We start from the raw sequence: 14,337 nt of genomic DNA, 5'->3' as shown, positions 1-14,337 counted from the left end.
ACAACGTCTAATAACACTATCTACTCCTTCTTTATAAAGATGTGGGTCATCCCAAAAGTAATGTCTCAAATCATAGAAGAACTTTTTCTTTTGCTGGTATGTGAAACTAGGTGGTATGAATTTAGCAACGATGTAATTAGCATAATCAGCATACCATGGAGCAGTACGAGAAGCATTTATGACATTTAATTGCTCATCAGGAAAGCTATCATCAATAGGTAGTGGGTCATCAAGAACATTTTCTAACCTAGACAAGTTGTCTGCAACGGGGTTCTCAGCTCCTTTTCTATCAACAATATGCAAATCAAATTCTTGTAGCAGGAGAACCCATCTAATAAGTCTAGGTTTAGCATCTTTCTTTTCCATAAGATATTTAATAGCAGCATGATCAGTGTGAATAGTTACTTTAGAATCAACAATATAAGGTCTGAACTTATCACAAGCAAATACAACTGCTAAGAATTCTTTTTCAGTAGTAGCATAATTTCTTTGAGCATTGTCTAGAGTTTTACTAGCATATTGGATAACATTTAATTTCTTATCAACTATTTTCCCTAGAACAACACCTACAGCATAATCACTAGCATCACACATAATTTCAAAGGGTAAATTCCAATCAGGTGGCTGAACAATAGGTGCAGAGATCAATGCTTTCTTAAGTATTTCAAATGCTTCTACACAATCATCATCAAAGACAAATGGTATATCCTTTTGTAATAAATTAGTCAGAGGCCGAGAAATTTTTGAGAAGTCCTTAATGAACCTCCTATAAAAACCGGCGTGACCAAGAAAACTTCTTATACCTTTGATGTCCTTGGGACATGGCATCGTTTCAATAGCATCAACCTTGGCTTTATCAACTTCAATACCTCTTTCAGAAACTTTATGCCCCAAGACAATACCTTCATTAGCCATAAAGTGGCACTTCTCCCAATTCAAGACAAGATTAGTTTCTTCACATCTCTGCAAAACTCGATCAAGGTTGCTCAAGCAATCATCAAAAGAGGATCCATAAACGGAGAAATCGTCCATGAAAACCTCACAAATCTTTTCACAAAAGTCGGTGAATATAGCCATCATGCATCTTTGAAAGGTAGCAGGTGCATTACATAAACCAAAAGGCATATGTCTATAAGCAAAAGTACCGAAAGGGCAAGTAAAAGTGGTCTTTGATTGATCATCGGCTGGCACAGGTATTTGAGAGAAACCAGAGTAACCATCTAGAAAGCAAAAATGTGTATGTTTGGATAATCTTTTTAGCATTTGATCGATAAAAGGTAAGGGGTAATGATCTTTTTTAGTAGCCTTATTTAATTTGCGGAAATCAATTACCATCCTATAACCTGTAATAATTCTTTGCGGGATCAATTCATCTTTATCATTAGGAACGATAGTAATACCTCCCTTCTTAGGGACACAATGGATAGGACTTACCCACTGACTATCAGCAACGGGATAAATTATACCTGCCTCAAGGAGCTTTAGTATTTCCTTTCTTACCACTTCTTTCATCTTAGGATTCAGCCGTCGTTGGTGATCACGAACTGGTTTGGCATCTTTCTCCAAATTTATTTTGTGTTGGCATAGAGTGGGACTAATGCCCTTAAGATCATCAAGAGTATATCCAATAGCAGCACGGTGTCTTCAGAGTTTTCAATAATCTCTCTTCTTCATGCTCTGAAAGGTTAGCACTAATAATAACAGGATATATCTTTTTCTCATCAAGATAAGCATATTTAAGAGTATCAGGTAACGGTTTGAGCTCAAACATGGGATCACCCTTGGGTGGAGGAGGATCCCCTAGGATTTCAACAGGCAAATTGTGTTTCGGGATAGGTTCCTGTTTAAAGAATATTTCATCTATTTCCCTTCTTTCATTCCTAAACATATCATTTTCATGGTCTAGCAAATATTGTTCTAAAGGATCACTAGGAGGTACGGCAATAGAAGCAAGACCAATTATTTCATCCTTACTAGGCAATTCCTCTTCACGGTGTTGCCTACTAAATTTAGAGAAATTAAACTCATGAGACATATCACCCAAGCCAATAGTAACAACATCCCTTTCGCAGTCTATCTTAGCATTAACAGTGTTCAAGAAGGGTGTACCAAATATAATGGGACAAAAGCTATCTTGTGGGGAACCAAAAACAAGAAAATCAGCAGGATATTTAGTTTTCCCACACAAGACTTCAACATCTCTAACAATTCCAATGGGTGATATGGTATCTCTATTGGCAAGCTTGATGGTAACATCAATATCTTCTATCTCAGCAGGTGCAATATCATGCATAATTTCTTTGTATAAGTCATGAGGTATAGCACTAGCACCCATATCACATAAGCCATGATAACAATGATCTCCTATTTTAGCAGAAATAACAGGCATGCCTACCGTAGGTCTATGTTTATCTTTAGCACAAGGTTTGGCAATTCTAGCAGTTTCATCACGGAAATGAATAACCTGCCCATCAATATTATCAGACAAGAGATCTTTAACAATAGCAATATTAGGTTCAACTTTAATTTTCTCAGGAGGTGTATAAGTTCTAATATTGCTTTTACGGACCACAGTTGAAGCTTTAGCATGATCCTTTATCCTAACAGAGAAAGGTGGTTTCTCAAGATAAGTAGTAGGAACAATAGGATTATTATAAGTGATAGTCTTTTCTTCAACTTTAATAGGTGCAGCTACTTTTACTTCTATGGGAGGATGATATTTAAACCACCTCTCCTTAGGGAGATCAACGTGAGAAGCAAAAGATTCACAAAAGGAAGCTACTATCTCAGAGTCAAGTCCATATTTAGTGCTAAATTTATGGAAAACATCGGTATCCATAAAAGATTTAACACAATCAAACTTAGGTGTCATACCTGACTCCTTACCTTCGTCGAGATCTCAATCTTCAGAGTTGCGTTTAATTCTTTCCAATAAGTTCCATTTCAATTCAATAGTCTTCATCATAAAAGAGCCATCACAAGAAGTATCGAGCATGGTGCGATTGTTATCAGAAAGCCGAGCATAAAATTTTTGAATAATTATTTCTCTTGGGAGCTCATGATTGGGGCATGAATATAACATTGATTTAAGCCTCCCCCATGCTTGAGCGATGCTTTCTCCTTCGCGAGGCCAAAAATTATATATATAATTGCGATCACGATGAACAAGATGCATAGGGTAAAACTTCTGATGAAATTCTAATTTCAATCGTTTGTTGTTCCATGACCCCGTATCATCACATAGCCTACACCATGTCAATGCATCTCCCTTCAAAGATAAAGAGAAGACCTTCTTCTTAATAACATCATCGGGTATAACTGCAAGCTTAAATAATCCACAAACTTCATCCACATAGATTAGGTGCTCATCAGGATGCATTGTTCCATCTCCTGCAAAAGGATTAGCTAGCAGTTTTTCTAACATACCCGAAGGAATTTCAAAGTAGACATTTTCATTTTCAGTAGGTTGAGAAGCAACTCTTTGCTCTACTGGTCGGGGTGAAGATACCCCGAACAAGCCCCTCAGAGGATTACTTTCCATAATAACAAGTGACAGTAAATTTCAGCACACTATATAAATTTTTCCTTACCAAATTTCACCTACCAAAGGCGCTTCACTCCCCGGCAACGGCGCCAGAAAAGAGTCTTGAGGACCCACAAGTATAGGGGATCTATCGTAGTCATTTCGATAAGTAAGAGTGTCGAACCCAACGAGGAGCATAAGGAAATGATAAGCGGTTTTCAGCAAGGTATTCTCTGCAAGCACTGAAATTATAGGTAACAGATAGTTCTGTGATAGGATAATTGGTAACGAGCAATAAGTAACAAAAGTAAATAAAGTGCAACAAGGTGGCCCAATCCTTTTTGTAGCAAAGGACAAGCATGGACAAACTCTTATATAGAGAAAAGCGCTCCCGAGGACACATGGGAATTATCGTCAAGCTAGTTTTCATCACGTTCATATGATTCGCGTTCGGTACTTTGATAATTTGATATGTGGGTGGATCGGTGCTTGGGTGCTGCCCTTACTTGGACAAGCATCCCACTTATGATTAACCTCTATTGCAAGCATTCGCAACTACAACAAAAGTATTAAGGTAAACCTAACCATAGCATGAAACATATGGATCCAAATCAGCCCCTTACGAAGCAACGTATAAACTAGGGTTTAAGCTTCTATCACTCAAGCAACCCATCATCTACTTATTACTTCCCAATGCCTTACTCTAGGCCCAAATAATGGTGAAGTGTTATGTAGTCGACGTTCACATAACACCACTAGAGGATAGACAACATACATCTCATCAAAATATCGAACGAATACCAAATTCACATGACTACTAATAGCAAGACTTCTCCCATGTCCTCAGGAACAAACGTAACTACTCACAAAACATATTCATGTGCATAATCAGAGGAGTATTAATATGCATAAAAGATCTGAACATATGATCTTCCACCAAATAAACCAACTAGCATCAACTACAAGGAGTAATCAACACTACTAGCAACCTACAGGTACCAATCCCAGACTTAGAGACAAGAATTGGATACAAGAGATGAACTAGGGTTTGAGAGGAGATGGTGCTGGTGAAGATGTTGATGGAGATTGCCCTCTCCCGATGAGAGGAGCCTTGGTGATGACGATGACGATGATTTCTCCCTCCCGGAGGGAAGTGTCCCCGGGAGAACAGCTCTGCGGGAGCCCTAGATTGGTTCCGCCAAGGTTCCGCTTCATGGCGGCGGAGTCTCGTCCCGAAAGCTTGCTTATTATTTTTCTTCGGACGAAAGACCTCATATAGCAGAAGATGGCCACCGGAGGGCCAACAGGGGGCCCACGAGGCAGGGGGCGCGCCCCTACCCTCGTGGACAGGTGGAGGCCCCCCTGACGTATTTCTTCCGCTCATTATTTTTTATTATTTCCAAAAATAACTTTCGTGGAGTTTCAGGACTTTTGGAGTTGTGCAGAACAGGTCTCTAATATTTGCTCCTTTTCCAGCCCAGAATTTCAGCTGTCGGCATTCTCCCTCCTTATGTAAACCTTGTAAAGTAAGAGAGAATAGGCATAAGTATTGTGACATAATGTGTAATAACAGTCTATAATGCAATAAATATCGATATAAAGCATGATGCAAAATAGACGTATCAGGCTGCCTGCCACGTGGACGAGGCGCGCGTCCGTTTGGTGTCCGTCGCGATCCAAACACGGCGCAAGTTTACGCTCGAAATGGGTCGGTCCGGACACAAAACGGACAAGATGGATCCGGGCCGTTGCGCGTTGGGCCGTCGCGCGGTGGAGTTGGCCTAAGGAATGTGCTAGAGATGCTCTAAGCGAGTCTCAAGGCCGTGTGCATCGTGTTCCCCAGGCCAAGAAGCCACCCTGACTGCCGAGTGCCGACGGACGGATGGACGGACGGACGCCAGCAACCAGACTATTCGCCAGTTAATTACAGTAGGCTGGATCTCCTTTTCCCTGTTTGGATCTGATCCAAAGGGAGAGGAGAAAAGAGAGCATCGACTCAGCCGGATCAGCTCAAAAGGCGGCGATTTCCTCCTTTCCGCCCGCGCGCCCGCCGTCGTCCGGAACAAGACCGTCAGAACGGAGGCAAGCAGATCGTTTAAGCTTCAAGGCGGACGGACACCTGATCCTCTCAACAACAACATATATTTAAAAGAAAAAACGAAGCGGCGGCTTGCTGCGCACGTACGTAGAGGAAAACGAACGGGATCGCGTCGAATAATGCGGAAATCTGGAGAACGGCGATGGCGCGGACGGGCTGGCGTTACACAAACGCCGTTCGTACTGTACATAAAAAAGTCCGTCTGGTGCTTCCGTTACACAAACGCCGTGTGCGTGATGGATAAGTGATTACTATAATGTGGGCCATTGTCACCCGACCGACACTGAAAAGTAAAAGCAGAGCTGTCTTCTCCCCTGGGGCGCTGCCTACAGCGAGAAGCTCATGGCTATGGAGGTCGTGACCACCGGAGACGATGAAATGAGTTCTTGTCAGATCCAATCGAAAGGTAAACCTTGCCGACCCCATTTTATGTTTTGTGTGGCAGTCCCAACATCTACATCAGTATCTTATTCGCATACTGCTTTACTTGAAATAGATTTCCCCTGCCGGATCTGACCGGCGCAAGCCAAGCTCTAGTATGCGCGCCTGCTGAATCCACCATTGGTGAAGCGGAAGATGCCGTCATCAAAACGGCGCTTTCCAAACGGATAAGTGTAGGGTTTCGGTGCGGGTCCATTCTCTCGGCCGACAAAATAAAGGAAAAGGAGGTCTACCCCTTCGAGCGCCGCAAGAGCTGTCAAGGGCAGAGCTATGGCGATGCTGGAGGCGGGAGGCGGCAGGATTCGAGTTTCCAGCAGATCCAATCGACAGGTTTTTTTTTTGTTCCGCTAGTTTTTGATCTCATTCTTAGCCACTGTAGTTCGAGGGTCATCTTATAAGGGAACTGGGTTGTTTTACATAGATTTCCATTGCCGGATCTCGCCGTGGCTGAATACTTGCTGTGCGACGAAGTAAATCAATCTCTGCTGTGCGCGGTCGCTCAATATAGCAATAGTGGTGCCGGCGAGACGGCAACAGTACAACAAAAATTTGACCACAGTTCCAAAAGGGGTGCCCTGTCGAATTCAGAGCAGTCGACAGACAAAGACGATGGACAAGCACCTGACTCGTCGAGCAGGTATATATATGCGGCGGTTTATTTCTAGTTGAAACATATAGTAATTATGGAATTTGTGCGTCAGTTTGGCTGTCTAAATTATACTACACTTTATTCATTAACTCACATGAGATTGGAGTGAATTCTCTAATTCAAATGGTGATACCTTGTCCAGTGTAGGACTCTGCTTTTATGCTAGTGGAAACTGTATGCATACAAATTTTTCTGAGAAATACATTCCCCCATTTTGATTACCTGTGAGATGGGATGGCCTACGGGATGGCCTTATATATCTACTGTGTTCTGTAACATAGGTTTCAGTTGCCAGAGGTCACCATCTGTCAACAGTCAGTGAACGGCGAAGCAAGCCAAGCTTTGGTATGCACTGCCGCTGAATCCAGCATTGGTGATGTGGGTGATCCACCGCCCACAATGCAAGTAGACATCAACAACACTTGCAATGGAATGGCCCTGTCCCTTCCGACCTCAGAACAATCGACAGGCAAAGACGATCCTCAAGCACCTGGCTGGACCAAAAGGTATACAATTATGGATGTGTGTTTCTGTTTCAAGGATATGACAATTTTGAGTGGGCTGTATATTTATATTCCTCCAAATTCACTGACAAGTACTGATTTTCCTGTAAAGTACAAGGCTGCTGCTAGACGTCTATACGTTATGTTTTGTGATTACACACTATTAACAGAGTAGCAGGGTTAGTGCGTTGGAAAAAACATTTAGAACATATGCAGAGAAGAAGACTGACACAGTCGTGGTTCCAGCAACAGGCATCAACTTTGATTCACTTGGAGAACCATATGATTACTAAAATCTGTATTCCTGGGAGGTTGGATTTGGAATAAGCTATGGCAAGAGCAGGCTTAATGTTGAAAGAACAAAATGCATGCACGAGATAGTATGCTGCTGCTCTGTAAGTACTGTTTTCAATTCACTGTAATATATCAGAAAATATATGCACCACCAGCACGCCGCCGGGGTCGCCACCGCGCCGTCCCGCGGGAATGACACGCTCCTCACGGCGGCCCTGCGGCCGCCACCTAGATGGAATGGGACTGCAAGACAAAATTCAAGAAAACAATACAAAAGATAAAGAACCCATTGCAGCAATTGCACCCTTGAGCTGCTGTGGGAGTGACGCCGAAGGAAGTGCAGTTGGAAATTTTGAAGGATTAAAACATCCAGAACGAAAACGAAAAACTGGTCGACCAACCACTAGCAGGGACAAGCCTCCATATCATGATCGAGGCGCAAAAAGCAAGAAGTACAAGCGAGCACCAAACGCAGAAGATGCAAATAGATGTGGTACAAGTAAACGGACTCGCTTTTGCAGTATACATGCCGGAAATCAGGGCACAAGAGCAGCACATGCCCCGTCCGAGGAGATCTTCCTCAGAAGGAAAGGAAAGAGGCGAAATGCTCAAACTGTGGTGTTGGTGGGCACAGGAGAAACACATGCAACAAGCCAAAAGTTGTTCTGCATATGGTCGAGAAAATAGTTGTGGAGACAAAATTTCCTTTGTTTATTTCCACATTCTGTTGTTGAGGTTTCTGCAGCCAAAAATAGAAATTTGTGTAATAAAACCTGTTGAAGATACACTGCTATCTGTTGTACTTGTTAACTTGCCAGCATGCTGTACGCTTATGAATGAGGCTACTGTGGTTTAAGCAAAATCACTGTCACGCCTCTATGTGCTCTTCTCACTTTTGAGTATTCGGTATTTCAGATTCTGTTTTGTTCTGTTCTACAACTTTGTCTGCAAAAACAGATTCAGTTTCTCGTCTGTAAAACAAAGTAAATTGGCAATGTGCAGTTGGGCCGTATCGACATTAACTCATTCGTGTCTACACGCAACGGCATGTGGCAACTCAAGTCTGCGGTGTGCCACGGGCGAGAATCCGTGCTGTTTGAAATTCAAACTGCTTGACACCGCTCGACAGAGCGAGCTGTACTTAACGAGGAGCTGCGGCTCTTCCGGGCAAACCGCACTCATTTGCACTAAACGTCATAGCAAAAGGAAGAGAAAGGGCGTGTGTGTGCGTGCGCCAGCAATGAGCATAACCAGCGGCATCAGTTTTTGGGATCCCAAGATCATATCGCTGGGAGCAGTGAACCAGAGGATGCGGCTCATGGAGCGGACTCTGTGATTGATGTAAGATGTTCTCACTAGTGTTCATCCTTGCTCATCTAAAATGGAAACATAGCAGATCTATATGCTGCTTCGTCCTGCATGCAGGCTTCAGTTCACGGAAGAGCTGACAGTACATCAATTGCTGGTGAAGAATTCGACGACGAACCTGAAGTGCAATCCCGTTTTACGGGCCCTGGAAGAGGCCGGCACCTATATATGATCCAGAGAATCGAATCTGCACCGGCGGTGACGACACGTCGGATTCAAGGAGCTACTGTGAGTCAACGCTGAATAGATCTGGTGGCCCGACCAAACCCTTTCACAAACAGAACATCACTTCGTACGCCGTCTGGTACAGTGGTTCATATTGGTGCATGTCGAAAGCGCCGTCATCAACGCGCTGCCGTCGGCCGGCACGTCCCGCAGAACGGCGTCTCTATCCATCACGTATACACATTAAATGCGCTCACGTCCTCGTCCAGGCATACGTCTTGCATCGTGCATCCCGAAACGAACGAACGCATAGCGATACCCGGAGCGCGCGAGCTCGTCTGCGCCAACAAATTTTCGGGAAATCTGCCCTCTCCTCGCCTCTGTCTCCTTGCGCCAGCTCCTCTCCTTGTTTCTTCTCTTCTTCCTTCTTACTTTCTTGAGCTTTTCTTCTTCCTTCTAGCGGCTGCGGCGCCGTCTCGCCCTGCCCAGAAGGCGGAGCAGCTCCGCCGTGGCGGGTAATCTATACTGTGCGCAACGCAGTTCGCCGCGGCGCTTTTGCACTTCCTTTTTATTTATGCTTCAGGGGAGCCGCGCTTTTGCGCTTGGCCTGTCGTTTTGCTTGCTTTCCTGGCTCGCTAACTAAATCATGATGATGCTTACTCAGGGCATCTCCAACGATAAGCTGATCCGCAAATTTCGCTCCCACGGGACAACAATGATTGGTAGGTGGACACTCATGCGGAAGCCAGCCATCCAACGTTGTCATGCATATATGTTCGTCAGTAAACGATAAATTTGAAATTCAAATAAAAGTCCGATTCATAGCTCGGGAAGGATGACAACAGCCTGGATCACATGTTCGATCATGGTTGGATTGTTAGAGGACAGTGATATCTCGAGCCCACCAGGGTTCATGTCCTGTGCTCGCCATTATTCTTGGATTTAATTCAGAATTTCCGAGACGTTCCTGGGAACTATGAGGCGTCTTTGGTGACTTTGTCAATATCAAGATTATATGTCGGCTCAGTCTCGGAGGTGCTCACAAGGGTATGGTGTGCGTGTGTGTTCATAGGGATGAGTGTATACGCGTATATGTGAGCGCATGCGCCAGTACTGTGTGCAAATAAAACAGAGAAAAGTATGTTTAGTTTGAACAAGCTCGATAACAAAAAATATAAGTCCGTCAGTTTGTGCAAAAAAAATAGATTTTCTGTCGTGTCAGACCGGCAATCCAAAGCTCCTCCTCCTTGTCCGCCGCCGCGTAGCCGTCCTCCGCCTCCTCCTCCTCCTTGTCTGCCGCCGCGTAGCCGTCCTCCGCCTCCTCCTCCTCCTCCTTGTCCGCCGCCGCGTAGCCGTCCTCCGCCTTCTCCTCCTCCTCCTTGTCCGCCGCCACAAAGTCATCTTTCTGCCGATGCAACATCTTGTAGCGGGTGGCTTGCTCAATAATTCATGCATCGGCATCCAAAGTCTCCTCCTTGTCTGGTGTCTGAACTCCCGCAACCCCCCCCCCCCCCCCCCCCCCAAAGTTTGGTTCCGCTTTTGCGAGAAAATCGTGGTCCGGACTGCTTCACGAATGGAAGGGGATCAGCGTTGAATGGCTCGCGGGGTCCGGATAAATGCGTCCGGACAGATACATGCAGTTTGAGGTGTTGGAGATGCCCTTAGGTTCCAAAGCAAGCCGAGTGTGGGCTCAATACCTCAGATAATATAAGAATTTTTTTAAAAGAAAGTATGGTCGTTGATACTTGTAGATCATAGAAGAACCAAATCCAGCTCCTACTTCTTTTTAGAGCACTACATCAGAAGAACATTTTTTTTTGGAAAAGGGGGGACTCCCCGACCTCTGCATCAGAACGATGCATACGGCCACTTAGATAAATAAAATTGGTTCAGCAATGTCGAAGAGTCGTAAAACAAAACAAAGTCGAGCTCACATAGACCTCGACGCGAAAACAGAAAAAGGCCATAAAGCCACAACCGGCTGGCAGAAATAAAGATAGGAAAACTAATTGCCTATCCTATTACATGACCGCCATCCAAACCGATTGAAGATATCCCGCGCTACCATCTCCCACCGGACAGATCCAGTAACCAAACGCTCCCTGGCCTCCGTCGGAGTGAGTAGGGACCACATACGGATCAACGCCGTAGCACGGAATACAACCTGCAAAAAATGAATAGTAGTTATTCTGTTAAAAGCCAAATCATTTCTGCAGTTCCAAATTGCCCATAACAACGCACAAACTCCTACACGAATATGTCTAGCTGTAACGGACTATATCCCATCCAGCCACGTTCCAAATAACGACCCGACCGAACTCGGAGGAGTAATGTTAAAAGCAATTTGCATGGAGCGCCACAAAATTCTTGCCAACGGGCACTCAAAAAAGAGATGCTTGATGGTTTCATCCCGATCACAGAAACTACACCTAGTAGATCCTGTCCAATTGCGCTTAACCAAGTTGTCCTTTGTTAGAATGACCTGTTTATGGACAAACCACATAAACACTTTAATTTTTAAAGGAACTTTGACTTTCCAAACATGTTTGGAGCTAGGAATGACACTCGAGTTAATAACATCGATGTACATCGACTTAACGGTAAATTGTCCAGACCTAGTAAGTTTCCAACACAACTGATCGGGCTGATGATGTAACTGAACCTCCATCAGTCTACGCACCAGATGAAGCCAAGCTTCCCATCTATTACCAACAAGCACCCTCCTAAATTGAATATTAAGAGGGGTGGCCTGTATAATCGTTGCCACAAGCGCATCACGGCGATGTACAATACGATACAGAGTTGGGTACTGTAATGCCAAAGGTGTATCACCAAGCCAAGTGTCCTCCCATAAGCGAGTATCGTTGCCATCTCCGACAATAAACTTTGTTCTATTAAAGAAGGCTGCCTTAACTCTCATAAGCCCCTTCCAAAATGGCGAATCAGTTGGTCTCACTGTCACCTGTGACAAAGTTTTGGATTGCAGATACTTGTTACGAAGAATCTGTGCCCAAGTCGCATCAGTCTCAACTGATAGCTTATATAGCCACTTACTAAGCAGGCATCTGTTCTTGACCTCAAGATTCTCGATACCCAACCCCCCTGATCCTTAGGACGACAAATAATATCCCACTTGGCGAGTCTATACTTTCTCTTAAGATCATCACTCTGCCAAAAAAATCTTGATCGATAGAAGTCCAGCCTTTTCCTAACCCCAACTGGAACCTCAAAGAAAGATAGGAGGAACATCGGCATACTTGTGAGCACCGAATTAATAAGAATTAACCGGCCTCCATAATACAGAAGTTTGCCCTTCCAGCAACTACGTTTTTTCGAACCGATCTTCGATATGTTTCCACTCTCTGTTCGTGAGCTTACGATGATGAATGGGTATACCTAGGTAATTAAAAGGTAAAGCCCCTAATTCACAACCAAACAATTGCCTATAAGCCTCTTGTTCCTCCTTGGCTCTACCAAAGCAGAACAACTCGCTTTTATGAAAGTTAATCTTTAAACCGGACAATTGTTCAAAGAAACACAACACCAGCTTCATGTTTCTCGCTTTTGCCAAGTCATGCTCCATAAAGATGATTGTATCATCAGCGTACTGCAAAATGGACACACCCCCATCAACTAGGTTAGGCACCAAGCCACCTACCTGACCGGCGTCCTTTGCCCTGCCTATGAGAATGGCCAACATATCGACCACAATGTTGAACAAAATAGGGGACATTGGATCTCCTTGCCTCAGGCCTTTGTGTGTCTGGAAATAATGCCCTATATCATCATTTACTTTAATTCCAACACTACCTTTTTGCGTAAAGGATTCTACTTGGCGTCGCCAAGCCTCATCAAAACCCTTCATGCGTAAAGCCTGTTGAAGGAATGGCCATTTGACTTTGTCATACGCTTTTTCGAAATCCACTTTGAAAACAACCCCATCCAGCTTTTTTGTGTGGATTTCATGGAGCATTTCATGAAGGACCACAACACCCTCAAGGATGTTCCTGTCCGGCATGAAGGCAGTTTAGGTAGGCTGCACAACAGCATGCGCGATCTGTGAGAGCCTATTGGTCCCGACCTTGGTGAAAATTTTGAAACTAACATTAAGAAGACAGATTGGCCTGAATTGCTCAATTCTCACAGCCTCTGTTTTCTTAGGAAGAAGGGTGATCGTTCCAAAATTTAGCTGAAAAAGATGAAACTGACCAGCAAACAGATCATTGCACAAAGGCAACAAATCCCCTTTAATGATATACCAACATTTCTTAAAGAACTCCGCTGAAATCCATCTGGGCCCGGCGCTTTGTTATTTTCCATTTGCGAAACGGCCTCAAATACCTCTTTCTCAGAAAAAGGAGCCGTCAGAAAATCATTCTCCACAGCTGTGAGCTGAGGAACATCCTCAACCCTGGACTCATCCAGAGACACACAGTTATTTTCTGCAGGGCCAAACAACTGCTTATAAAACTCAGTTATGTACAATTTTAGGTTCTCCTGTCCTACAATTGTACCCTCATCTTGCTCAAGCTGAAAGATCCTCTTCTTTCGATGCTTACCATTAGCAATCATGTGGAAGAATTCAGTGTTCGCGTCCCCCTGGACTACTCGTCGGACCTTAGCCCGCAACGCCCACTTCAACTCTTCTTCCCTAAGAAGTTCTTTCAGCCTCATTTTCGCGTCCAGCTTGGCATGAAGCTCCGCGGCCGGCAGTATTGTGTTTTCTGCTTTTACATCCAGGGACTGAATAAGGGACAGAAGCCTTTCCTTTTCAACCTTATAAAGCCCGCTAAGATGCTTAGCCCATCCACGCAGGAAACTCCTCAAGTGCCTGATCTTATTCTGCCAGCGCTGAAGCGCAGTCTTTCCTCCTGAATCCTTAGCCCACTCTCTAGCCACGAGATCAAGGAAGCCTTCACGTTCAAACCAAGCCATCTCAAAGGAGAACACATTCTTGTTCCCCAAGTGGGAGGGCTCACCAGAGTCCACAAAAAGCAGTGTGTGGTCAGAGATACCACGGGATAGGGCCTGGACTGTTACTAGAGGAAACTTCTGTTCCCAATCGACACTGGCCAACACACGATCCAACTTCTCATACGTCGGATTTGGCAGCGCATTAGCCCAGGTGTATTTTCTGCCCGAGAGCTCAATTTCTCTCAGGTTCAAACTTTCAATGATAGTATTGAACATGAACGACCATCTGCCGTCAAAGTTATCATTGTTCTTATCCTCACGCCTTCTAATAAAATTGAAATCACCCCCCACCAGGAAAGGCAACTGCTCGGAACCACACATC

General features: G+C 44.3%; 1 long non-coding RNA gene across 1 annotated transcript; it reads left to right on the top strand.

The window, feature by feature from the left end:
- The first annotated feature begins 5,904 nt into the window (after positions 1-5,904).
- Positions 5,905-7,297, top strand: LOC109772570 (uncharacterized). Its single transcript, XR_012188705.1, has 4 exons — positions 5,905-6,027; positions 6,118-6,392; positions 6,484-6,699; positions 6,993-7,297. It is a non-coding gene; the product is annotated as an uncharacterized lncRNA (long non-coding RNA).
- Positions 7,298-14,337: the final 7,040 nt, after the last annotated feature.

The sequence above is a fragment of the Aegilops tauschii genome, chromosome 7 (genome assembly GCF_002575655.3).
Source record: "Aegilops tauschii subsp. strangulata cultivar AL8/78 chromosome 7, Aet v6.0, whole genome shotgun sequence".
NCBI lineage: Eukaryota > Viridiplantae > Streptophyta > Magnoliopsida > Poales > Poaceae > Aegilops > Aegilops tauschii.
This window is presented reverse-complemented; position numbering and strand designations above follow the sequence as displayed.